The following is a 27,095-nucleotide window of genomic DNA, read 5'->3' as shown; positions in this document are numbered from 1 at the left end:
TTAAGTCTAAATGAGTAGGTAGGGCACTTATACGGAGAAGGCGATGGCACCCCACTCTAATACTCTTGCCTGGAAAACCCCGTGGGCGGAGGAGCCTAATAGGCTGCAGTCCATGGGGTCGCGAAGAGTCGGACACGACTGAGTGACTTCACTTTCACTTTTCACGTTCATGCATTGGAGAAGGAAATGGCAACCCACTCCAGTGTTCTTGCCTGGAGAATCCCAGGGACGGGGGAGCCTGGTGGGCTGCCATCTTTGGGGTCACACAGAGTCGGACACGACTGAAGTGACTTAGCAGCAGCAGCAGCAGGGCACTTATATGATAGTTTTGTGATCTAGTTCTTTTTTTTTTTTTGCTGTGCCAACAGAAATGCTGTTGAATGGGTTAGAAATACTATAGAAATGTAATGCTGTAGAAATGTAAAAGGAAAATTATTCTAAACAATGCATGTTCATTCACCAGTTTACTAGAAAATGTACTTTGGGGCTGTGTCCGTATGATTCAGTGAATGAAACTGTTACAGAAACCTTCCCTTTGAATTTGTGAATGGAAAATTTTCCTAATTGTTTTCATTAAGACAAGTAGTATGATAACTGTTATTTTCGCTAAAAATGTAAAATCAACAAAATATAGAAAAATTTACCTGCAGAGAACATTGCTTTATCAGCAAGAGATTTAGATTTTTGCAGTGAGCCCAATTATTCTAGCTCAGTGCCATTATACAGCATTTTTAGCAGGTGATATTGTATAATCCATGCTTGCATTAGTCAGCATCGTAAGTTTCCATACTTCTTAAAAGTTGAAATAAAGAATGACAGAAGATTAAAATGCAGGTTTGTTTTAGATATTGTAAAAATTAAAATATTTGTAAAGTAAGAGAAAAAATGAATTTCTAAAAATTAGTGTAGTGGAGTCAGTGTTGATTTATGAATCATTAATTTTCTTTCTTAATTAAAGGGATGACTATAAATTCTTTAATAACTTTTGTCAGTCAGACAAAGAGGATAATTTGAGTAATTATTTGCTGCCTACACTTGAGTCTTTGTGCATAGATTTTTCACATCTTCCATAATCTTTGGCAGATTAAAAAAATATTTCATTTTCCATACTTATTTTGCCATTATAGATAGGAGCTATGATTATTCCAATTTATTTGAAAATCATTGCATCATTTTGGTCTTTTGCATCATTTAAAGAGGTCTTTCAATATTCCCAGAATAATTTTAATAGAAAGATGTTATAGATTTAATATCTTACATTGTGGTTTCTTTCTTTAGTTGAAATATGATTGAATCTTTAGGTCACCACACTTTCCAGTATTCAAGTGTAAGTACAAAATATATATTAAAGTGAAATTTAGGATTTCAAGTTGGAATCTATGAAGTAATTTAGCTTAGTGTTTTGACTCAGTGGTATAACCCTTTCTATAGCATTTCTAACAATCTTTACCTAAAAACTCAGCAGGAACTCCATTTCTTTATGAAGCAGGTTTTAAATGAATTATATAATAATTAAGTTATTCTTTTTATTATATTGAGCTCAAATCTACCTTGTGCTTGGAACCATAGCTTCTTGTTCTCCTTTTCAGATTATGAAGTATTCCAAGCCTGTAAATATTGAGAGTACTTACATTGAACATCACTGAAACTCATTTTTTCTTAATTTCTGCTCTATTTGTTCAAGATTATAATTTTATGTATCAATGTATATCAGAGATTTTTATGTCAGAAGTTTTACTACAGGTAGGGTACATTAGATTTGTGGCATTTCTTTTCTTCATTATTCTTGTAATCCTTTTCAGAAAGGAAATGATGTTAATATGTTACCTGAGCACCTATTCAACTTTCTCTTTTACTTTCTAGACTAAAGTGAAACAGAGTTGTCCCTGAAGGACCTCATTTGATCTGAGAATCCTTCCAAGCAGAGCTGGGCCACTGTTCTCTTTATTACACATGGAAGGTTCTAGATCATTAGTCTTATTGCTGATTTAAAGCCTTGAATCTTTAAAGCTTGTGCTATTTGACCAATTTACAGTCTTCTTTTCAGTGTTGTCAAATGCCATCTGACCTCCTTAAGTCACTCTTGAGCTTATTCTTTTAAAATAAGAAACAACAGGATCGGTCATGTGCGTACCACGACCGCAGTTACCTGACCTCTCTGACCTTGACCATCTCAAAGGTAGTAGTATAGAAGCAGTAATAAAATCTGTTCTTTTCAGGGCTTCCCCAGTGGTCCAGAGGTTAAGACTCTGCCTTCCAGTGCAGGGGCTGGATAAACTATTCTCCAAATTAATCAAGTGAAATGAAAATAAAAGCTCCATTTTAGGTAGTCTATATGGAGAGAAGATAAAAGTACAATTGACCTGCCCCCCCAAAAAAAACCCCATCACCACCAACAAAAAAACCCCAAACTACCCCTGAACAAAACAAAAATAGTATAAATTTCATTAAATGCAGACTAGTACATGACTGCTCTGCTCACTGTAGGCAAGAAATGATATGCTGTTTGTCACATAAGTTTTATTTGCTTTGAGGGAGAAATGATTCCATGAAACTAAGATAAAGTATCAAAAGTTATGGTGGGATTGTAGATAACCATATTGTTAGTAGATGCAGAAATATTTGGTAGGGCAGTTAAAAATTCATAAGTCTGAATGATAATTGATTATAAACAAGTACATCTATATTAAATTAGTAGGTTCGTATTTACCAGTTTGGGGCTTCAGAGATTTGGTTTTAGTCATGATTTAGCTGATTATGCTTGTGAATAAATGAAATATTTTTATATTTTTCTAACTTGGCTAAAGGAATTTCAGATTAAGAACTTTTAAGTACACAATTAATATTTTACAAAGTAGTTCTTTCTTTTGGGCTGGGAATTAAATTCATTAAACAAGAAAATAGTAAGAAACAGGATGTGATTTAAAATGAGGTTGATTTGTGGTTCAATGACAAATTAAAAATGTGACCTATTGAAAAATGCGCAACCTTTCATGGTACTAAAAACATGAAATGTATTTGATTGCATGTGAGGCCTTATATGCAGTTAAAGGATAACTCCTTTTGGTCATTGGTTTCATTCTTAGTAGTCATCAAATTATTACATATAAGGTATAATAGTTCATAATCCAGGACCTGCTCAGAGTTATTATAGTTGGACTTTGAAAAATGTGCACCATAAACACTGTCTGCAGCTGGAATAATATTAGGCCTAGTGGATATATGAACTATTTTGCAAATCTGATTATTTTGGTGAATAAAATGAAAATGGATTTAATTTATTATTGAACAGTTAGGGTATTGACGTATTAGTTCAATTTTTGTCTAGTAAAAGCTTTGTCGCTGCAAAGAGAAGAATGGAAGGGGAAAAAAAAACCAACTGTAGATTAACAGGGATTTAGGAGAAACAGTAACAATTGCCTGTATGGATTTTGTTTAGCTTTGAATTAGACACTTATGAGACAGTTGGAGAAATATGAGCCCTGATTGGTAGTTGATGTAATAAAGAAATTATTGTGAATTAATTGTAGATATTACAATGATACTGCCTTATGTTTATAAAGCAAATCTTTGTCTTAGAAAGAGACATACAGAATGGTCTGCAGATAAAGTGGTATAATGCCTGGAATTTGCTTCAGAATGCCCCAGAGTGGTGGGATAGAGGTTGAGGGGTGGGTGAAGAAGTAAATGCAGTAGGATTGGCCATGAGTTGATAAGGGTGGGTTTATCATAATAGTCTCAATAATTTTGTATTAGTTTGAAAATTGTCATAATAAAAACTTAGAAAAAACATAACACTAATTGAAAGAGAATAACTGTAGTACCTAGTGACCCTGCAATATAATATATTCATAAGTAAGGGTGGATGTGAGTCACACACAGATGTACTTATTATAAACATGTCTAATGTATCAATCTCATATTTTGTTTTTCTTCAGAGCTGAAGCCATTATTTAATCTTGGATGATTAACACCTAACTGCTTAATTCTCAAAACTGCTCAAGAGTCCCACAGCCAGGATTAGATGATCCAGCTTACCGCCAAGAAGTTATTGTCTTGAATTCTACGGTAAGATTATAATAAATATTCTAAAGGTGAAATAGTGACTTACAGTTCTCAAAAGATTTTTAAATGCTCTTTGAGTGACTATCCCTGTTAGTTATAATTTATAACTGCTATAATTTCTTAATTCTTTAACTGTTAACAGCAAGAGTTCAAAGTTTTGATAATCAACCAAAGATCTTAGAAGTAGCTTTATGGCATTTCGCCATCATAGATTCAGCTGGTAATGGATATTGCAGGCCCATGCTTTATACCTCGCTGTTACGTCTCAGGGACGGTCCTCCAAAAGCTGACACTGAAAAGGAGTTTGACTCCTAGATGTTTATTAGGAATCCACACCTGCAAAGAAAGGACGTTATTGGACAGAAGAAATTGAAGCATATTGCAGGCTCAACAAAACCTTGACCAAGCCAAACAGGGAGTCTTGTAGTTGTGAGAGTTAAGCTTCCTGGGGATGAAGATAAATCCTTAGTGCGTTTGCATCATGCACAGGCTATTAAAGAAGCCTCTCAGCAAACATTTGTTGAAAGAAGGAAATCTGAAAAAAAATCTTGTGGTCTCTCCTATATCACCTAATCCTTGCCCTTTCTTTTTCCAACTGAAAGTGTAGTTTAGAACAGTGAGGTTAACAGTGACGTGTGTGGTTGTCTTGTATATCATGAACGAACATGAAGGTAATTTTGCCCTCATAATCAGCATGTTTGTTGCATACTACTGTATTCCTGGGCTCCACAGATAAGGAAGACCTACAAAGGGACCTGAGAAAAACAACACACAAAAGTTTCAATGTGCTGGCTTCCATTGTAGCTCAGTTGGTAAAGAATCGGCCTGCAGTGTAGGAGATCCTGGTTCGAGGAGAAGGGATAGACTACCCACTCCACTATTCTTGGGCTTCCCTTGTGGCTCAGCTGGTAAAGAATCCGCTTGCATTGTGGGAGACCTGAGTTCAATCCCTGGGTTCGGAAGGTCCCCTGTAGAAGGGAAAGGCTACCCACTTCAGTATTCTGGCCCGGAGAATTCCATGGATGGGGTTGCAAAGAGTTGGACACGAGGGACTTGAACTAAGTTTTAAAGAACAAGAGACCATATCAGTAAAGAGGAAGCAAACAAAAGGCCAGCATGGATCTAGAGGGCATTATGTTAAGTGAAGTAAGTCGGACAGAGGAATACAAATACCATGTGATTTCACTTATATGTGGAATCTCAAAAACAAAAAAAGTAACACAAATAAATCAGAAATAGCTCATAGACACAGAGAACAAACAGGGGCTTGCCAAAGGGGAGGGCATGGGGATATGGGTGAGATAGGGTGAGGGAGATCAAGAGGTACAAATTTTTAGTTATAAAATAAGTCATGGAGATGTAATATATAGCATAGGAATATAGCCAGTAATATTGTAGTAATGCTGTGTGTGTGACAGGTGGTAACTAGACTTACCATGGTGATCATTTCATAATTATCCATATAAAAATCTTGAATCACTATCTTGTACACCTGAAACTATTATAATATTATAAGCCAGTTGTCCTTCGGTTTAAAAAATATGAATGAGGTAAGATGGAAAAACAAAAATAAAAACCTGGGAAGATATAGGGATAACTTCTAGGTTATTAAAGGACATGGATTATGGTTCTGACCAGTTTGTTTTTGCATTTTGTTGGCAATAGGATGATCATATATGAATTTTTATCCTTCTGTGCTCCAGGGTTAAGAGAGAATCTACTTCTGAGAAGGATTTTTTTTAAGTCAGTGTTTCTTTCTAGTTGGTATAGTCTTGCTTTAGGGCAAGAAACTTGAGTCCTTTACTTGACTTCCTTGTTTTTTTTTTCCTCCTTTTTACTGTAGAATTCCATGAGACAGGATTTGCATGAATAAATCCTCTAAATTTCCTCTGAACCTTAATAATATATTAATGCTTTATGTATAGAGGATTTTTACTTAATATCTTTTAAATGAATGAAATAGAGAATAATTGACTTCATTATTAATGTTAAGGATTAAAAACTCCTCTATTCAGACCTTGGTGGCTCAGATAGTAAAGAATCTGCCTGCAATGCTGGAGACTTGGCTTCGATCCCTGGATTGGGTAGATCCCCTGGAGGAGGGCATGGCAACCCACTCCAGTATTCTTGCCTGGAGAATCCCCATGGACAGAGGAGCCTGGTGGGTTATACTCCATGGGGTCACAAAGAGTCGGACATAACTGAGCGACTAAGCACATCACAATTCAGACCAGAAATTTACTTGTTTGTATATTATAGCAATTTCCTTGATATCTATGTAGACAACTTTATGCTTCATCTTTTAATATATGTAGATCATTCTCTTCCTACTGAGTGCTGGAAGAAAAAGATTGTGTTTCACTAAATGAATCAGGTTTTTTTTTTTTCTCTTAAGTGTGTATCCTTCAAAGTTATCAGTTTGACTACTTAGGGAAGTTTATGTCTTATCTGTTCATTTTGTTTGTTTTCATTTCTTTTTTGGTCACTTAGTAACCCCACCAGAGGGCAGGCAAAGAAAGGGAGAAAAGAAGATATTAAAGTGCACAAAGTCTTATTTAGTACCTTTCACTGGCACATTTTATCATGCTTCTGGATTACAATAAGGCAGTAGGATCAGTTACTTTTGCTGTTTTAAAATATTTAATAGGATGCTTAGTTATTTGGAAATAAATTATGTAAGGTTGATTACTGGGTTTATTGAATTGAACATTTATACTTTAAACTGTTCAATTTTATTTTCTTAGATTCATATATTTTAAATTATCAATTTTTTTTTAGTAATTCATCCCAAGATTTCCTTTGCTACTTTAGATAACTTATGATTTTAAGATTATAACTTATGATTGATTATAATGAACAAGTTTTTTTGGTGTGTGTTTAAAAGTACATTGGTACAGATTGGTAAAGAATCTGTCTGTAGTGCAGGAGACCTTGGTTTCATTACTGGGTCAGGAAGATTCCCTGGAGAAGGAAATGGCAACCCACTTCAGTGTTCTTGCCTGGAGAATTCCCATGGACAGAGGAGCCTGGAAGGCTACAGTCCATGGGGTTATAAGAGTCGGACATGACTTGGTGACTAAACCACCACCACCACAGATATATTAGAAAAGATAAACTTTTAAATGAAACAGCCACCAGAAAGTAAAGCAGAACCACAGCAGCAGAAAATAAAATAAAAATAAAAGTACATTGGGATGTTCATAATACAGTATAGTTTTAAATTACTCCTTTTCACCTTCTATAAAACTTGATCCTCCTGCAGTCTGCTAGTGAATTTCCGGAATGATAAGAATTATCTTTTGAGTTCAAGTTACTGTTTCACATTTCAGCTGTTAAGTGTGTTTAAAAGTAAGACACACCTCAGACCAAAGTAAATTTGTCCTAACATTATCACAGTGTAGGTTTTCAAAGTCTAAATGTTAAACTAGATGGATGCTAAGCATTTTATAGTCTCAGTATTGCTGTTACCACCCATTGTACATGTACTTGTATATGTATATATGAAGTGCAGTTTCACAGTTGGTAGCTGTTTGACTTCTTATCAGTATGAACAGCAAATGTCCTAAAAATCAGCTTCAAAACAGCTGGTAGTTGACCCACCTAAGTTCATATGACGTTTCTTTGCTCTTTGACACAAAGAGTGGACCTAACCTTCTCATCGAGGAAGTTGGTACAAATACTTGTCTGTGTACTTGTGGGTCCAGTAATGTAGAAAAACCTTAATATGGAATTTTTGAAAAGAGTTGTTCCTCCTGTTGTTTCGGGAGATATGGTTTTGGGCCCTGTAGAGAGTTTTCAGGAAAGTTCTCCAAGATTACTGAAATTGAAACGTCTCGGTTTGCTTTCATCAGAGAAGACAGAAGATCAGGAAGGTGGAACCCATTTCTGTCACAGTCATTATGACAAACACCAACATCAACAACTAGGTAAAGATGTGTTTTCAATCCTTTAATAAAAAGTATTTTAGAAAAGTAAAATTATTTTTACAAGTATGTATTCTAGTGAGCATAAATCTTTATTTGAAAATTAAGTTTAAATATTAAAAAAAATTTTTAATAGAGTAAATGTACAGTTGGCATAAATGTTTTTAGTATCCGAAATTTTGCTTAGGATTTAGATGGAGAAATATTGATTGCTTCAAGTTGAGATGGAGAAATATTGATTGCTAAGCCATTAATAAAGTTAACAGTTTAGTGATTGTGGAAAATATTTTGATTATGCTTATTGACAAAAATGTTATTGTTACAACCTATAGGATATATAAGTGAAAAAGAAGATACTGAGTTTTATCTATTGCTACAGAAATCACTTTTTTTTAAAGTTCCATTCTTTTTTTCTAAAAGATAAAGAGTATTTGAGGTGAACTATAAAAAAAAAACCCCACAACTTTGAATATAATTGTGATTATTTTGTGTCACAATACCTTTGTTTCATATAATTCTGCAAAGTTGAGTATAATGCATTTTAAAGTTTGAGAGCATGGTACTCGTGTTAGGAGAACAATCAGATTTGCATATAGTAGCTAGAAAATATTTTTTTTAGAAAGAAAATCTTTAGGAAGATGAAGAAAAATGCCTGCTTTAATATTTTGATTAAAACACTTTAAGATATTAAAATGTTCTTTATGATTATTGATTTTTATTATAGGGAATACTTAACTGCTCATATAAATTAACATAATATTTAGTAGAAAGAAAAGATTTTCTCTAAATTCCTTGAAAATTTCATATATATTCTTACAGCTGTTTTCCATGTATATTTAATATGTGTTTATGCATTTTATTTATATAATTCAAAAATTATATTTACTATCTAAATTGTTTTGATACTCACTTTTTCACTTAATGCATCATAAACATTTTTCTGTCTCATTTAAACTGTGCACTCCATTGTGTGATACAGTAGTTTATTCAATCAGTCCCTTATTGATGAACACTTAGAGTGACTTTAGTTGTTAATTATTAGAAGTAATTATTTAATAAATATCCATTTATTTTTTATTCATTTATTGTATTACTTTATGCCTTTGTATGATTGCTTCTTAGTATAAATTTCTGTGTGCCTTGAAAATTTTGATAGACAATGCCAAGTTACCTTTCAAAGGTATTTCAGTTTAAGCTCCCCAGGGCAGTATCCCTGTTTCTTTGTATCCTCCTTAACACTATTTCTTGTCAGTTTGAGAAATAGAGTCATATTTATAAGAAACCATACTTTTTGTTAAAATATTATGTAGAAGAAAAGAGAAGGAACTTTTAAGAAGAAATAAATATTGATATCTAGAATGTACTGGTAGTAGAAGTTAGTTTTTTTAATACTCTTCACTCATTTGAGTGTATAAAATGGAGGTGAGACCACTTCAGTTCAGTTCAGTTCAGTTCAGTTCAGTTCAGTTCAGTGTCAGTTGTGTCTGACTCTTTGCGACCCCATGGACTGTAGCACGCCAGTCTTCCCTGTTCATCACCAACTCCTGGAGCTTATTCAAACTCATGTCCATTGAGTTGGTGATGCCATCCAACTACCTCATCCTCTGTCGTCCCCTTCTCCCGCCTTCAATCTTTCCCAGCATCGGGGTCTTTTCAAATGAGTCAGTTCTTTGTATCAGGTGTCCAAAGTATTGGAGTTTCAGCTTTAGCATCAGTCCTTCCAATGAATATTCAGGATTGATTTCCTTTAGGATCGACTGGTTGAATCTTCTTGCAGGCCAAGAAACTCTCAAGAGTCTTCTCCAACACCACAATTTAAAAGCATCAATTCTTTGGTGCTCAGCCTTCTTTATAGTCCATCTCTCACATGCATACATGACTACTGGAAACACCATAGCTTTGACTAGACGGAACTTTGTTGGCAAAGTAATGTTTCTACTTTTTAATATGCTGTCTAGATTGGTCATAGCTTTCCTTCCAAGGAGTAAGCGTCTTTTAATTTCATGGCTGCAATCACCATCTGCCATGATTTTGGAGCCCCCAAAATAAAGTGACTCTTAATTTCAATTAAAATCTGTGAATCATTCAGCAGTTAGTTTTGTGTTCAATAATGTAGATATGCATAAATAAGCAATATGAATATGTTAGTATATGCAGTTATTTATGTTATTAGAAATTTAGTCTTTAGCTTTCAATCTTGAATCATTTAATTGCTTTCTTCACTGTCAGTTCAGTTTAGTCGCTCAGTCATGTCTGACTCTTTGCAGTCCCACGGGCTGCAGTACTCCAGGCTTCCCTGTCCATCACTAGCTCTCAGAGCTTGCTCAAACTCATATATAAGGGACCTGTGTTTAAATGTAGTATCCTATGCCCATTAGTTTAATACGGCTCCTTTTTTATTTTAAAAGACTATTTTACATATTTTTGGATATAGTATATATGTTATAAATTATAATAGAGATTTTATAATTTATATTAATTTGCAAAAAAGCATTCGATTTGCCAGTTAAAAGACTTTCCTTACTGTATATCTTTTTTACCAATCAGTCAAAATAAGCAAAATTATGGAACTGAAACAACTGAAGAATCTGTTGTTTGACGTTTCAGAGGCTACAGGTCCTTTGTGGAATTGCTCTTACCTCGTTTTTCTCTTCAGAAATAAATCTCAACTTTAGGAAATGATTATTAAAATTAATGGACTTTTTTGGCAATATCTGTAAAAAGATTTGGTTTCTTAAATTTCTCTTTATCAATAAAGTCCTTTTCTTAATCTCAAAATTTGATACTATGTTTTACACCAGTCTATGCACATGATTAACACCAGTCTACACATTGATTACTTGTAACTCAGCATGAATAAATTTTACCTCCTGTTTGCTGGTGGTTCTGGGATAGAGATAATGCAATAGTTTATTCAGAAGTGATGCAAAGAACTGGGTACAGTTCTTTTAAAGGGTGTTACAGTTTTGCTTATTTAATGAAAGGAGAGACCAAGAGTGTGAAAAGATTTCATATCAGTAGGGCAAAGAAGAAAGTACTCTTTTAGAGAAAAACTGGTATGTAATCTCATAGCTTTGTACTTGGGTCAGTTGTTTCCAACTTTTTTCATTGTTCATTCAAAATAAAAAAAGTTATTTCTGAGGAATTTAGACTGGATTTGATCAATCATATGGATTGATAATTGTACTTTTGTGAGAGGACAAATTGAGAATAAGTTTGCAGTATATAGAAATTGACCTTGTGTCTTTTAACTCCAGAAGTATTTATAGATGTTTATGGTTTCTTTAACAAAAATATGCATATTTGCAGGGGTTGATATTTTGAAGAACATTTTTCTTTGCTTTTGATAAATTTTTTCATTTTTTAAACTTTCTCTAAATATTAACTGACCTGATGTTTTAAAAGTTGATAGAAATTCTCAAACAACCCACTGAATTTACCTAAAATCTTCTATTTCTCTAGAATATATTAACAATTGCTTGTAGTACACTGCACACCATTTAAATCCCCTGCCACCACTTCTGCTCCTAACAAGTTTAGTTGTGGGCTTACCGAGACTTGGGTTTTCAACCAGACTTGTTTATGCCAATTATACTTGTAATTGTGATCATGTATTTTAATTAGGTATTACATAGCTCAGGAAAATCTGAGGCTGAAAAGAAAGTTATTTTGGTATAAACAGAGTTGAATACTTTGGTCATACTCCCCAGAAGTGAATTCCTCAAGAAAATTTGTTTTAAATTACACATAGGTCAGAGAAGTGTTCAAGAAGGATTTTGCCCTTAGAGCCCTTTAACTTCCCACTCCACTTTGAAGAAATTGAGACTGGGTTATCATAGATGATGTACATGGACTGGAATCTAGACGAGAAAGACAATAATTGAGTTATCAGCAAATTCACCTTAAGAGACAAGGACTTGGCACTACATCAGAAAGCTAGGGAATAAACATGGATTTTATGTTTAAGTTAAAACCTTTAGTAGACCTTTTGATTTTTCCCTCCTGATTCCTACTGTAATGGAGCTTTTTGATTAAATGATTAGCTAACAGTTATAACTTACGGTAAAGAGACGCTACTTTATATGGCTGTATAATGTTGTAAATTTGTTGTAACAAAGTAAATCATTTATTTGCTAACCTATTTCCTTAATGAGGAAAAGGAATTACAATTTTCCTGTGTTCATGTTATGTAATCTATTCATAAATCCTCGAATATCTGTATACTTTCTGTGTAGAGTCCTAATTATGTAATCAAAGGCTGATTTTCTGATAGATATTATTCATGCCAGTTCTACTAATATTAATATTTATCTTCAGGCATAAGAGTTGGTGGGGAGAAAATGCGCTTCACTGATTCAGAATATACTACAGTGTTGACTGACCATTGAAGGAGAATGAATGTTAGGCATAGTTATGAGTCAGATCCTAAGAATCAGGCAGTGTGTTTTCACAGGCTTCTGTTGTAACAGCTGCAAAATCCTTCTATCTCCAGGGTTGGGTTATTTTTATTCAGATGGAATCAACCTTAATTTTGTTGTTGTTCATTCTGTTTATAGTCAAGAAGTGAGTGTAAATATATTATGGCTGACTTTTATAATTCACCAAGAACAGAGATAATGAGACATTGAGCAGAATTGAGTATGTATCAACATTATTTGAGCACCTTATTATTCTGGGTCTTGTTTTCTTGCTTTAATTTACCAATTACTTAAATGGTCTCATTTGTCTACCCATTTAATGCATACCTCTCTCTTTTTCCCCTCAAATAAAATATTAGTTGAGCATTGGACTTTGCTCTGTCTACTGATGTCTTTCAGGGTTTGGAATATAATAGTTGCTCAATAAATATTGGTTAAATAACCAGATGTTGGAGAAGGCAATGGCAACCCACTCTAGTACTTTTGTCTGGAAAATCCCCTAGACGGAGGAGCCTGGTAGGCTGCAGTCCATGGGGTTGCTAAGAGTCAGACACGACTGAGCGACTTCACTTTCACTTTTCACTTTCATGCACTGGAGAAGGAAATGGGATCCCACTCCAGTGTTCTTGCCTGGAGATCCCAGGGACGGGGGAGCCTGGTGGGCTTACGTCTGTGGGGTCGCACAGAGTCGGACGTGACTGAAGCGACTTAGCAGCAGCAGCAAGCAGATGTTATCTAAGTCCTCATGAAAATCCTGTAAGATATGTTGTTACACAAAATTTTAGATGTTCAGGAAGGCTTAACCAAATTATTTGAGGTTTCTTGGCTACCAAGTGATACAGTAATGCCACTGTCCTTTTACTCTACGTCATGGCTGTGTTTGATGTTTTTGAATCTTTATGTATGAAATGTTTTTTAAAACACTAGTGTATCTGTCAAGATCTATTGTTCCACTAAGGAACACATACTTTTTTCTTTTGGTGCTTTCATTTTAATTAAGAGCGATATTTCAGGAGGAAAATACTGTAATTTTGATGTATCTGCATCTCTTTCAGATCCTTTGTTGCACTTTAATGAACAGTTGATAATTATTTTTATAACACTCTGGTTAGGTAAGCTGATTAAGTATATAGCTGTTTCACATGACTTTAATAAAAACAAGTGAGGCTCACATTAAGATACCATTTTCATTTCATTACAAAGTGTTAATGACTTCATGGAATATAAACATTTAAATAGAACGCTGGTATATCTCTCTTGAGGTGTTCAGCATAGTTCCCTAGGAGGAAGAAATCAAAATGTAGCACTAGTTATAAAATTCCAAATGCTTTTTGGTTGAGTTTTAAGGAGTTGAACAGTTTTACGAAGACCTACAAGACCTTCTAGAACCAACACTCCCAAAAGATATCCTTTTCATTATAGGGGACTGGAATGCAAAAGTAGGAAGTCAAGAAATATCTAGAATAATGGGCAAATTGGCCTTGAAGTACAGAATGAAGCAGGTCAAAGGCTAACAGAGTTTTGCCAAGAAAATGCACTGGTCTTCGGGAACACCCTCTTCCAACAACACAAGAGAAGACTCTACACATGGACATCACCAGATGGTCAACACCAAAATCAGATTGATTATATACTTTGCAGCCAAAGATGGAGAAGCCCTATACAGTCAACAAAAACAAGACTGGGAGCTGACTGTGGCTCTGATCATGAACTCCTTATTGCCAAATTCAGACTTAAATTGAAGAAAGTAGGGAAAACCACTAGACCATTCAGGTATGACCTAAATCAAATCTCTAATGAATATACAGTGGAAGTGAAAAATAGAGTCAAGGGATTAGATCTGATAGAATGCCTGAAGAACTATGGACAGAGGTTCGTGACATTGTACAAGAGACATTGATCAGAACCATCCCCAAGAAAAAGAAATGCAAAAAGGGAAAATGGTTGTCTGAGGAGGCCTTACAAATAGCTATGAAAACAGAGAAGTGAAAGGCAAAAGAGAAAAGGAACGATATACCCATTTGAATGCAGAGTTCCAAAGAATAGCAAGGAGAGATAAGAAAGCCCCCCTCAGTGATCAGTGCAAAGAAACAGAGGAAAACAATAGAATGGGAAAGACTAGAGATCTCTTCAAGAAAATTAGAGATACCAAGGAAACTTCATGCAAAGATGGACTCAATAAGGGACAGAAATGGTATGGACCTAACAGAAGCAGAAGATATTAAGAAGAGATGGCAAGAATACACAGAAGAAATGTACAAAAAAGATCTTCATGACTCAGATAATCACAATGGTATGATCACTCACCTAGAGCCAGACATCCTAGAATGTGAAGTCAAGTGGGCCTTAGGAAGCATCACTATGAACAAAGCTAGTGGAGGTGATGGAATTCCAGTTGAGCTGTTTCAAATCCTGAAAGATGATGCTGTGAAAGTGCTGCACTCAATATGCTAGCAAATTTGGAAACTCAGCAGTGGCCGCAGGACTGGAAAAAGTCAGTTTTCATTTCAATCCCATAGAAAGGCAATGCTAAAGAATGCTCATACCACCACACAGTTGCACTCATCTCACACACTAACAAATTAAGGATCAAAATTCTCCAAGCCAGGCTTTAACAGTACATGAACTGTGAACTTCCAGGTGTTCAAGCTCATTTTAGAAAAGGCAGAGGAGCCAGAGATCAAATTGCCAACATCCATTGGATCATCAAAAAGTGAGAGAGTTCTAGGAAAACATGTACTTCTGCTTTATTGACTATGTCAAAGGCTTTGACTGTGGATTACAACAAACTCTGGAAAATTCTTAAAAGAGATATGGATTCCAGACCACCTGGCCTTCCTCCTGAGAAATCTGTATGCAGGTAAAGAAGCAACAGTTAGAACTGGACATGGAACGACAGACTGGTTCCAAATCAGGAGAGGAGTACGTCAAGGCTGTGTATTATCACCCTGCTTATTTAACTTATATGCAGAGTACATCATGAGAAATGCTGGACTGGATGAAGCACAAGCTGGAATCAAGATTGCTGGGAGAAATATCAATAACCTCAGATATACAGATGACACCACCCTTATGGCAGAAAGTGAAGAAGAACTAAGAGCCTCTTGATGGAAGTGAAAGAGGAGAGTTGAAAAAAGTTGGCTTAAAACTCAACATTCAGAAAACTTTTAAGATAATAGTATCTGGTCCCATCATTTCATGGCAAATAAATGGGGAAACAATGCAAACAATGAGACTTTATGTTTGGGGGCTCCAAAATCACTGCAGATGGTGACTGTAGCCATGAAATTAAAAGACACTTACTCCTTGGAAGAAAAGTTATGACCAACCTGCTGCTGCTGCTAAGATGCTTCAGTCGTGTCTGACTCTGTGCGACCCCATAGACGGCAGCCCACCAGGCTCCCCCGTCCCTGGGATTCTCCAGGCAAGAACACTGGAGTGGGTTGCCATTTCCTTCTCCAGTGCATAAAAGTGAAAGTGAAGTTGCTCAGGCATGTCCGACTCTTCGAGACCCCGTGGACTGCAGCCTACCAGGCTCCTCCGTCCATGGGATTTTCCAGGCAAAAGTACTGGAGTGGGGTGCCATCGCCTTCTCCGTATGACTAACCTAGACAGCTTATTAAAGAGCAGAGACATTACTTTGCCAACAAAGGTCCGTCTAGTCAAGGCTATGGTTTTTCCAGTAGTCATATATGGATGTGAGAGTTGGACTCTAAAGAAAGCTTAACACTGAAGAACTGATGCTTTTGAACTGTGGTGTTGGAGAAGACTCTTGAGAGTCCCTTGGACTGCAAGGAGATCCAACTAGACCATCCTAAAGGAAATCAGTCTGAGTGTTCATCGAAAGGACTGGTGCTCAAGTTGAAACTCCAATACTTTGGCCCCCTGATGTGAAGAACTGACTCATTTGAAAAGATCCTGATACTGGGAAAGATTGAAGGTGGGAGGAGAAGGGGACGACAGAGGATGAGCTGGTTGGATGGCATCACCTCCTCAATGGACATGAGTTGGAGTAAACTCTGGGAGTTGGTGATGGACAGGGATGGATAGCCTGGTGTGCTGCAGTCCATGGGTTCACAAAGAGTCAGACATGACTGAGCAACGGAACTGACTAGTGAAGAAGTGACTAGTGAAGAATGGGGGATGCTAACTGTTACCAACTGGATTTTCTTAATAAGTGACCTTTTTAGTTTTGTTTTTGTCGAACCATTGCTCTCAGTGGTTAGATTTTATGTCACCTGAATAACTTGCTTTTGTTTGATACAGCCTGTATTGGGTAGAGGAATACCATTGCAGACCAGCTTCCTTTAAGATGGGAATGAGATGAGTAAAGAGTATTCTAAGTGTTCATCAAAGACTAGATTATTAATAGGGAATTTAGAGAAAGTCTTGTGAGAAAATCGAGATGAAGTTTTTCTTTTGCCATTTCAAATGCTAATAGACCAAAAGAGATGGAGAATCCTTTGAAATTCAGATGTCACTAAAAGATTGTTGGGCGCAGTAGAGTCATGGAAGAACCTGAGCTCCAGGTCATTTTCAGTCTGCTTTACAATTTCTGATTTGACCCAAATGATAGCTTGTTTTCATGTGTAAGTGTCTGAAGGAGTTCACGAATTCTTTTTTATGCAAATGGGATTTGGAAGTGCTGAGCTTTTCATTGTTGTTATTTTTCAGTATCTAAGCCATGTACAACTCTTTGCGACCCTGTGGACTGCAGCATGCCAGGCTTCCCTGTCCACCATTTCCCTGAGCTTGCTCAAACTCATGTCCATTGAGTGAGTGATTCATTCCAAACAATTCATCTTCTGTCCCCCACTTCTCCTCCTGCCCTCAACCTTCCCCAGCGTCAGGCTCTTGTCCTAAAATCAAGTAGGACTGCTTCCTTAAGTGGGCCTTTGGTTACTTTTCAGGCAGTACTTACGGAAGGTTGTAGGAGAAATCTTGTGGGTGGTTACTTTCAAGCCTTCTCTGAGTCTATGAGAATTCTTATGATAGAGAAGTGATATTGGAAAGACCTCCAAGTGTGAGAGGAGAGAGGCAGTGAAGTCTTGAGAACAGAGTCGAGTGGGGGCTTTGATCTAACCTGAGCTGAGCTCCGCTGGTGACTGGCTATGTGTCCTTGAACAGGCTACTTAATCTCTCTAGGCCAGTTGACTTCACCTGTCAATTTGAATGATATTTTCTATGTAGCATTGTTTTTAAGATTACCAAAAATGGCAATGAAATTGATACACAGTTCCATACATGGTGGCTACTATTGTTTACAAAGAATTTTGGATTTTTGACTTGGAGGTAGATGAATCAGTTTAGCTAGAATTTATCTTTGGAGCATTCCATCATAGAAAGCATTCTAGGAATTTGGACCTAGGTCTTTCATTGTGCATAATTCTGAACCATTTTAGCATGTGATTTATAGCTTCATGACAGATCATGGGAGCTTGGGTTGCAGCACCTTCTCCTGTGCTTTCCTTCTTTGTCTATAATGTGCACTCTTCCAAATAGCTACGGCCAAATGGTCTTGTGATTCAGATATGAAGGTTTTTAGAAGTTGGTATAACAGTATTCAGTAGTTTCTCTTGGCTGGTTTTAAAGTTCACATAAGACTTCTTAAGAAGGGTCATTTTGAACTGTCTCCTCAAATTACATGGATGTATATTTTTGAAAATCGGGGCAGTAAAATGTGGCTAGAATTAGGGGCAGTGTCTTTACTTCTTTGGCTTTTAGAAAGACTTTTAGAAGTCCGCCTGTAATGTCCTTTTAGAAAGGACTTGCAAGAAAATTAACTGAAGTGGAGATGTACCTGTTTCCATTTTTAAGAGGCCTGGAATGATTTCCTCTCTATCCCACTTACTCTGTTGTTTTCCTAATCACAGAACTGATGTTGATGTAGTATAAACACTGGTATGGTGATACCGGTTGTTCAAACACTACAATTTCTACTATCAGTTGATATGCAGCTATAGCTACATCCCTTCCCCAAGTGTTCCTGCAGTCTCAGCCCTCTTGCCCTACCCCAGGACCCTCTTAGCCTTTCCCTTCTCCAGGGGATCTTCCAAACCCAGAGATTGAACCCAGGTCTCCTACATTGCAGACAGATTCTTTACCAGCTGAACCACAAGGGAAGCCCAAGAATACTGGAGTGGGTAGCCTATCCCTTCTCCCAAGGATCTTCCCGACTTAGGAATTGAACTGGGATCTCCTGCATTGCAGGTGGATTCTTTACCAACTGAGCTGTAAGGGAAGACCTTGACCACCTCAGGTTTCATAAACTAATCAGTGAGTCCTCGCCACACCAGGGTCCCTGGACCCACCTCCACTCTGAGGCTGGGCTGGTTACATTGTTCAGTTACCATACTATCCTGGTGGCTATTTTGATCATCACTTCTGCTTATTCTCAGTTAGAGAAACAAAAGGCAGGAAATAGGGTGTCTAAGATAAAATAGTTGAAACAAAAGGGGATAAGAAAAATATAAACAAATATTAGAAATAATGCATAAAAAGATGAAAAATTGATAAAAAATAATATCCATATTGGAAGATTCTGAAAAAAGAATATAGAGGTTAAAACATGCACAGCAGAGCAGGTTAAGATGACTAAAGCTGAATGTAAATTTAAAATGTAACTAAAAGAATTATACTAGAAAGGTTAGACAAAAATAAAGTGTGCTATAAAGGGAATTCAGGAAGCAACATCCAGTCCAAGGGTTAACTCCACCCACCTGTAAGTTGTGGCCTTTGGGTTGAGGCAACAATCCGTAGTTATAAGCTTCTAATCATGCTTACTTCCTGCAGCTGGAACTCAGTAGGGGGAATAGAAGTCTCTGTGTGGTTGTTTTTGGGGTTAGCTAGTTTCTGTCAGCCCTAACCTCAGTTACTTATTCTCTGTCTTTGTCCACTAGCTTCTGTTATTCCATTCAATATAAAAGTGTTGCTTCTTTTTCTAGGTAGTGAATTCTTTGAGAACCAAGTTGGTCTTATCTGTGTGGGTAGCCCCAGAGCTTAGCCCCATGGCAGGCACTTAGTAAGCACTTATTAAATGTTGGTTGAAAGTTAAGAGTCTTCTGTCCTTTGATTCTTGTCCTTTATGTGCCAGAACAAGTTTTCACTTGTTATGAAGAGCTGCTGTCAGTTGCCATATTTAGCTCACTGACTTTTTCCTTCTAAACCATCTAGCACATTGCTCAGTGGGCAGTGGTTCCTGAGGCAAAACCAGCCTTCCATTAGTTTGAAAAGGAAAAAAGGTGGGGGGGAAAACACCTTCAAATCAAAGCAAAAAGTGGTCTAGAATAGAGATTGGCAAGCTTTTTCTGGGAAGAGCCAGGTAGTAAATATTTTAGGATCTGGGGGCCATAAGTCTCTGTCATAACTGTTTAGCTTTGACTCTGTAGAGCAAAAGAAGCCTGGATGGTGGAAGAATGTGTGTGGCTGTGTTTCAGAACAAGCGATGCACCAGATTTGGTCTAGGGACCTAAGTGTTCCGGCCCTAAGCTAGAATATGGAAAAGGATGTTGCTAACATCAGAGAGCTACATACAGGTGATTTACCTGGGAAGTAGAGAACGGACCGCTTGAAGAAGGGCTCCACTCTTATACTTACTTTCTGTAACTCTTGGAATAGTGTGTTATCCACAGTAGGTATTCATTAAATATTCATTAATTTGATTTGGATCCAGTTACATCATTTATCCTCCCTGGGCTTCAGTTGTCTCATCTAAGATTTGAGGGACTATGTTTCATGATCTCTAAAAATTCTTCAGTTAAAAAAAAAAAAATCTGTGATTCTCTATTTGTGGAAGGCCAGATGGTTCATTCTTTAAAGATAACAATTGTTGGCTTAACAGATTTCCCGTATGCCCTTAATACCCTGATGTGGAGTTTTAAAATAGTTGCTTTTTATCAATCATCTTGTTTTATGGACCTTTCTATAATGGAACTCATTGTCTACTAGGCTATACCTGTACTTTCCAACCACCTTTAGCACCCCATCCTGCTACACATGTGGATAGAATATGTACCTTGTCTTACTTTAGCCATAAGGTTTTTTAAACCTAGTCATTTTTTAAATAGAATAAACTAACTCTAAAGGTAATCCATTGCATATTTCTTTTTTTAGAATACAAGGATTCTTTAAAGACAGATGGGGATCAAGATGGGGATCAGTCCGCCTTTGAGAATTGTTTTACCAAATGCCATATCAGCAAAGTGAACATTCTATCATTGATTTATTCAAACTGTTAACTAATAATATAAAATAATTTTAGATATTATAGATGTAAATTACTGGCACATTAACTGAATTTTAAAGTCTACTTTTACTTAAACTTTTGATGCTTCCCACATGGTGTTAGGGGTAAAGAATCTGCCTGCCAGTGCAGGAGATGCAAGAAACATGGGTTCAGTCCCTAGGTCAGGCAGATCCCTGGGGTAGGAAATGGCAACTCACTCCACTATTTGTGCCTAGAAAATTCCATGGGCAGAGGAGCCTGGCAGGCTACAGTCCATGGGGCCACAAAGGGTTGGACAAGACTGAGCACACACACACATAGATTTTTGACAAAATTTCTGTTTCTAAAGAGTGATTGTTTAAGGTTAGGTAAGCCATCCAATGATCTCTTATACTGTTCTCAAGAAGTATAAACTGGCATATATTTCTAGAAATTTTAAAAAAACTCTAAAAAGCTCTTTATAAGGAATGCAGAAAATTTATTATATCTTAGGGCTCTGAATTTTCTTAATCTCTATTTTTAAATAAATATGTGCTATTATTTTAAAATAAGAGATATGTTAAAAATGATATAAGCAAGATAATTTTATATCAGTATATCTTATATTAATATATCTTAAAATTAGCTCTTCTTAAGCTTTACTGTGCTTAAGAATGACCTAGGGAATCTTATAAAGAAGTGGGTTCTGATTTACAAGGTTTAGAATGAGGTTTTAAAGAATATTAATGTTACGAAGGTAGGTTCTCCCAAATTAGTTTTTAATACAGTATAATACATTGTGATTAAGATTGATCATTCATAAACATTTCCTGGGTTTCAGACTTGCCCATTTAATTACCGTGAACAGTCTCTTCATCTTCCTAAAATTGCTGGTACTCTACTTCCTAAGTGTAATTTTTGTCTTTACATTTGGTTGCCTCTGCAGTTTGGTACTTCCTTTCCTTTCGTATTCTTTATTACAGCCTTGCCAACACACCTTTTGTTTTAAAAGTAAGAATGGTATTAAAAAGTGGCTCTAACAATAAACATTTCTAGTTCATTGAAAACTTATTGTGCTACTGACAATGTAGGAAAAATTCAGAAAGACAATGTTGGCAGGAAGTCATGAGCCTTTGCTTTGTGATGGTGCTTCATGGAGAAAGTGACCATTGGTCTCCATTGACCTTGGCCAGTTAATGGTTTACATCTCTGTTCTGACATGTTGTTATTAGCTAGTGCCCATTTTCCCATTCAAAAAAGCTCTTCTTTGGGCAATACATTTTAAGTTCACCTTCAATTATGGTCCATAGAATTTTACCTATTTTTCCCATTCAGTTCAGTTCAGTCGTTCAGTCGTGTCCGACTCTTTGCAACCCCATGAATCGCAGCATGCCAGGCCTCCCTGTCCATCACCAACTCCTGGAGTTCACTCAGACTCATGTCCATCGAGTTGGTGATGCCATCCAGCCATCTCATCCTCGGTCGTCCCCTTCTCCTCCTGCCCCCAATCCCTCCCAGCATCAGAGTCTTTTCCAATGAGTCAACTCGTCGCATGAGGTGGCCAAAGTATTGGAGTTTCAGCTTCAGCATCAGTCCTTCTGATGAACACTCAGGACTGCTCTCCTTTAGGATGGACTGGTTGGATCTCCTTGCAGTCCAAGGGACTCTTAAGAGTCTTCTCCAACACCACAGTTCAAAAGCATCAATTCTTTGGCACTCAGCCTTCTTCACAGTCCAGCTCTCACATCCATACATGACCACTGGAAAAACCATGGCCTTAACTAGACGGACTTTTGTTGGCAAAGTAATGTCTCTGCTCTTTAATAAGCTGTCTAGGTTGGTCATAACATTCCTTCCAAGGAGTCAGCGTCTTTTAATTTCATGGCTGCAATCGCCATCTGCAGTGATTTTCCCAGTAGGATTGACCAGTTTTAATGCATATACTCTTTTTTCTTCTCAGTACATCTGTATATCCTGTACTGACAATGAAAGTATCTTAGTAGTAAGAATTCTGGTTTCTTTGGGGGCAATGAATATACATTGTGCATGTTGTAAAAAATATAAATCCAATAACTAACCTTTTGACTAGAAACTTTCTATCTGGATTTTTTCACCTGTATTTTCCAAAAGCAATTTCAGGTGATTACATTTAATTTCTAGTGTCTAGAGTTCTTAAGGAACTCAGGAATCAGTTTTAAATATATTCAGAAATAGATTTTTGTTTTAATTCAAGAAATAATAATGTCTTAGCACTGGGCCAAATGATAGCAAATTGGTATGGTTTTTGAGGGCAGAGAAGAAAGTATACAGGGTCTGGACTACTTCATTTTAGGCAAAGGAAGCAATTTTTTTTGTTTTACGTGTGAAATACATAAAAAGAATTCAAAGCTAGGAATAAATTGGGCTATTAATCAATACCCTGTGTCAGGAAGGTAACAGTAATTATACCTTACGGCATTCTTGAATAATGTATTGCTGTATAGGTAACCACTCTCCAAGTTATTGACCTTAGTTAAAAGGCCTCTTTATTGCTTTTATGGTGCTAACTTGTGAATACACTAATGCATTGATCTAATCTGTGACATTGTCTGAAGCTTATTTTTATTAGAGACTCTGTTATATGACCATTAATTCAGAAACTTGATTTATACTTCTAAAATAAGTAGTTTACTTGGTCACGACCTGAATCCTTTCTCTCCAGAAATCTAGATGGAATTCTGGTCCTTGTATTTCAGGGGAAGAGTCCCATCATTACTCTTTTGTTTATTTTATTTTTAAATTATTGTCTCTTGCTTGTTTTTATTTTTCTTGGTTTCAGCTGAATTTGTTACTTTGTGGTTAGTATTGGCTAGCATGTACTTGGAGGTAGTGAACTCTGCTTACCCCCTTCATAAATGGAGAAGCTGGGGAACTTGTGAGAGTGGCTGTGTACTTCTGTCTTTGTTCTTCTCTTGCTTCTAGCCCTGATGCCTCTTTTAGACTTGAGATTTATGTTGCCCAAACTCTCCTTGCTACCCCTTGCAAACTACCCCTTGCCAGCCCATGTTTAATACCACTGTCCACCCAGTCACCTAAGTGTAAGGGTCACTTTTTTTTTTTTTTTTTTTACTATTTTAGCTTTGCCTCTTTTTTTTTTTTTTCTGTATGCTAACAATCACCAGATCCATCAAGAAATACCTATTCAGAAAAAATGAAATCTGTCTTCCTAGTCCCATTTTTATTTCCTTTTTCTGAATTATTCTAAGTATGTATGTGCTCATTTGGGTCTAATTCTTTGCGGCCCCATGGGTTAGCCTGCCAGGCTTCTGTGTCCATGCAATTTTCCAGGCACGAATACTAGAGTGGGTTGCCATTTCCTTCTCCAGGGGATCTTTCCCACCCAGGGATCGAACTTGCATCTCCTGTGTCTCCTGCATTGGCAGGCAGATTCTTCACCACTAGCACCACGTGGGAAGCCACTAAGTATGTATACTAGTTATCTTTTTAGTCCTTACCCCTTACCTAAGCGATATAGATAGCACATCAGCTTTCACTGCGTTCTCCTTAAGTCCATTCTCCCCTTCACTAATCAGGTTGGTCTGTCTGACCTTGTTCTTGATTAGAGAGCTCTGCTATGGCGTCCAGTTATAGACCTCAGTATTTTGTGGGGAGCCTATTCGTATTTCAGGGATTCTTTGAGAATCTCCTCAGGCAAGTGGCTAGGGCTCTGATGCTCTAACCCTGGTCAGCCAGAGTTACTTTGATTTCAGTCTGATTTCCTTTTGGGGATTAAGCATAAAATTCATTCTTCAGAAGAAGGTCCACTGCTGAACAGATTTCATAGTTGATATTGTTCCCTGTGAGTGGCCATCCCCGATCACTCTATCTTAGCTAGGCCTTCTCTGATTTTTTTTTCTCTGTCACTACACCTGCTTTATTACCGTCACAGCACTTACTCACAACTGGTTGTTTTGTATCTGGATGTATGTATGTAGTGACATGGACTTCCCTGGTGGCCCAGATGGTAAAGAATCCAGTCCTACAATGTGGGAGACCTGGGTTTGATCCCTGGGTTGGGAAGATCCGCTGGAGAAGGGCATGGCAACCCACTCCAGTATTCTTGCCTGGAGAGTCCCATGGACAGAGGAGGCTGGCCGGCTACAATCCACTGAGTCCCAGAGTCGGAGACAACTGAGTGACTAAGCACACAGCAAGTAGGGACGGGCACCCACACATACCACATACTCTTTATCACCACCATTGGATCCCAGCCTTCCCAAGGGCGCAAGCTTTGTTTTATTCACTAAATTATCCTTTTTGTACCTGGCATGATGCTTTCACACAGTGGTTAGACCATTTAGACCATTTATATTTAATTAGGGACATGGTTGGATTTAAATCTATCTTGCGGTTGTTTCCTGTTTGTCCCATCTGTCTTCCCCTCCTCCTTTGCTTTTTAGTACTCTAATTTATTCTACTATTGGCTTATTATTTAAAAATTTTAAAATAAAATTAGGGGTTTTAAATCTGAGGTTTAAAAAATGAATTTTACCTCATTGTAGTCTACTTTCAAATGATAGCACATTTTATGTAGACTGTAGGATCTTGAAACTTTATACTTGTTTCTCCCCTTCATCCTTTGTACTATTGTAGTCAAATGTTTTATTTTTACACACAGTATAAACCTGATTTTGTTGTAGATGGTTAACCACTTTTGCTTGAAGCAGTCAATTAACATAAAGAAAATTTAAAACAAGAAGCAAAAGTTCTTCTCCTTCCTGCTAGTGTACCATTCCTGACACTTTCCATCACTTGTTTTCGATGGTATTGTTTAGGTTATACAGGTTTTCATCTGGTATAATTTCTTCTTCTGCCTAAAGAGCTTTCATTAACATTTTTGTATGTAGATCTACCGGTGACAAGTTCTTTCAGTTTTTGTCTGTCTCAGAGAAGTTTTTGCTTGATCTTTGCAAGGTATTTTCACCAGATAATAGAATTATAGGTCATCAGTTTTAAGCTTTTCAGTGATAGCATGCATTCCAGCTTCTGCTTTGTATAGTTTCAGATGAAACGTCTTCATTTTTATCTTTGTTCCACTGTACATAGTTTATCATTTTCTTCAACTGCTCTTGAGATTTTTCTCTTTTGTCGTTGGTTTCCAGCAGTTAGCTTATGATGTGGTTGGCATATTACAACATGTATTAGATGATCTGATATTGCTCCAAAGGTCGCTGAGGCTTTGTGCATTTCCTCCCCCTTGTTTTATCATTTAGACTTCACTTTGTAGAGTTAATATTTCCATTTCGGCATACTCACTGATCTTTTCTTCCATAGACTCTAATCTTCTCCTTGTACCAGCCATTAAATGTATTTTTTAGATATTGTTTGTTTTATCTGTGTTCTAGTTGAATCTTTTTTTTTCCCTTTATCTTTCTTTTTCTCCTCATAGAAAAGATGCTCATTATAGACTCAGATTACAGGATTTTTATTGGGGCTGCTGACATGGCACATACCCCGTTTTGGACTTGCTGGAGGAAAGCAGTTGTTCAGCATAAACTATATTGTTTGTACCAAAAATTTAGGCATAATTGAGCGGCTCTTTTCAGTTCTGGGAATGGTCGCTGATGCTGCTAAGTCGCTTCAGTCGTGTCCGACTCTGTGCAACCCCATAGATGGCAGCCCACCAGGCTCCCCCGTTCCTGGGATTCTCCAGGCAAGAACACTGGAGTGGGTTGCCATTTCCTTCTCCAATGCATGAAAGTGAAAAGTGAGAGTGAAGTCACTCAGTCGTGTCAGACTGCTAACGACCGCATGGACTGCAGCCTACCAGGCTCCTCCGTCCATGGGATTTTTCCAGGCAGGAGTACTGGAGTGGGGTGCCATTGCTTTCTCCTGGGAATGATGGGCCCCTCTTAAAATTTAAGTTCCTTGATGCTAGCCAGGGGCCAATCAAAGCAGACCTTTCAAAGAACATCAGTCAAGCCTGGTAAGTTAACACTTCTGTATGTACAATATGAGATTTGTCTCTTCTCCTTTATTTACTTAATCATTTATTTATACAAGTATAGCCTCAATGCATATTTATTTTATACTTTGGGTTATATTCCATACTACATTGTTTATTTTGTTGCTCCAAGTGTTAGCTTTGACTGTTGGCAGCTCTATCACTTGGCTCCCATTTCCCTTTGACATACCCTCATTATTTTGTGTTTTGAGCCCTTTCCCACTTCCTGCCCTTACAAGATGTTCCAGGCCTATCTTGTGTGTTCTATGCTCTAGCCCTCGAATCAGTCATTTCTCCAAGGAAATGAATTTTTTAAATGTTAAATCCAATTCATGGTAGACAATTTGAGAAATATAGAAAGTAGAATTAAGTGTACTAAAAAGTAAATGTTAACTACTGTTATAGATAATTATTGTTAATTTTTTGTTGTATTATAAAGCAAAATAGGAAGTGATTTCTACAGCCTTTTTGTTTTTTCTTTTTTACATTTCATGTGTGATGTT

General features: G+C 36.9%; 1 protein-coding gene across 1 annotated transcript in view; it reads left to right on the top strand.

Annotated features, from left to right (window-relative positions):
- Positions 1 to 27,095, top strand: part of FRYL (FRY like transcription coactivator) — a 215,933-nt gene that overhangs the window by 21,407 nt on the left and 167,431 nt on the right. The window contains exon 2 of the mRNA XM_068974804.1: positions 3,939 to 4,068. The gene's annotated coding sequence lies outside the window, so the exon portion shown is untranslated. The remainder of the gene's footprint in view (positions 1 to 3,938; positions 4,069 to 27,095) is intronic.

Source organism: Capricornis sumatraensis, chromosome 7 (genome assembly GCF_032405125.1).
Source record: "Capricornis sumatraensis isolate serow.1 chromosome 7, serow.2, whole genome shotgun sequence".
In the NCBI taxonomy this organism is placed as follows: Eukaryota; Metazoa; Chordata; class Mammalia; order Artiodactyla; family Bovidae; genus Capricornis; species Capricornis sumatraensis.
The sequence above is the reverse complement of the archived record's forward strand: the minus strand, read 5'-3'. Positions and strand labels throughout refer to the sequence as shown.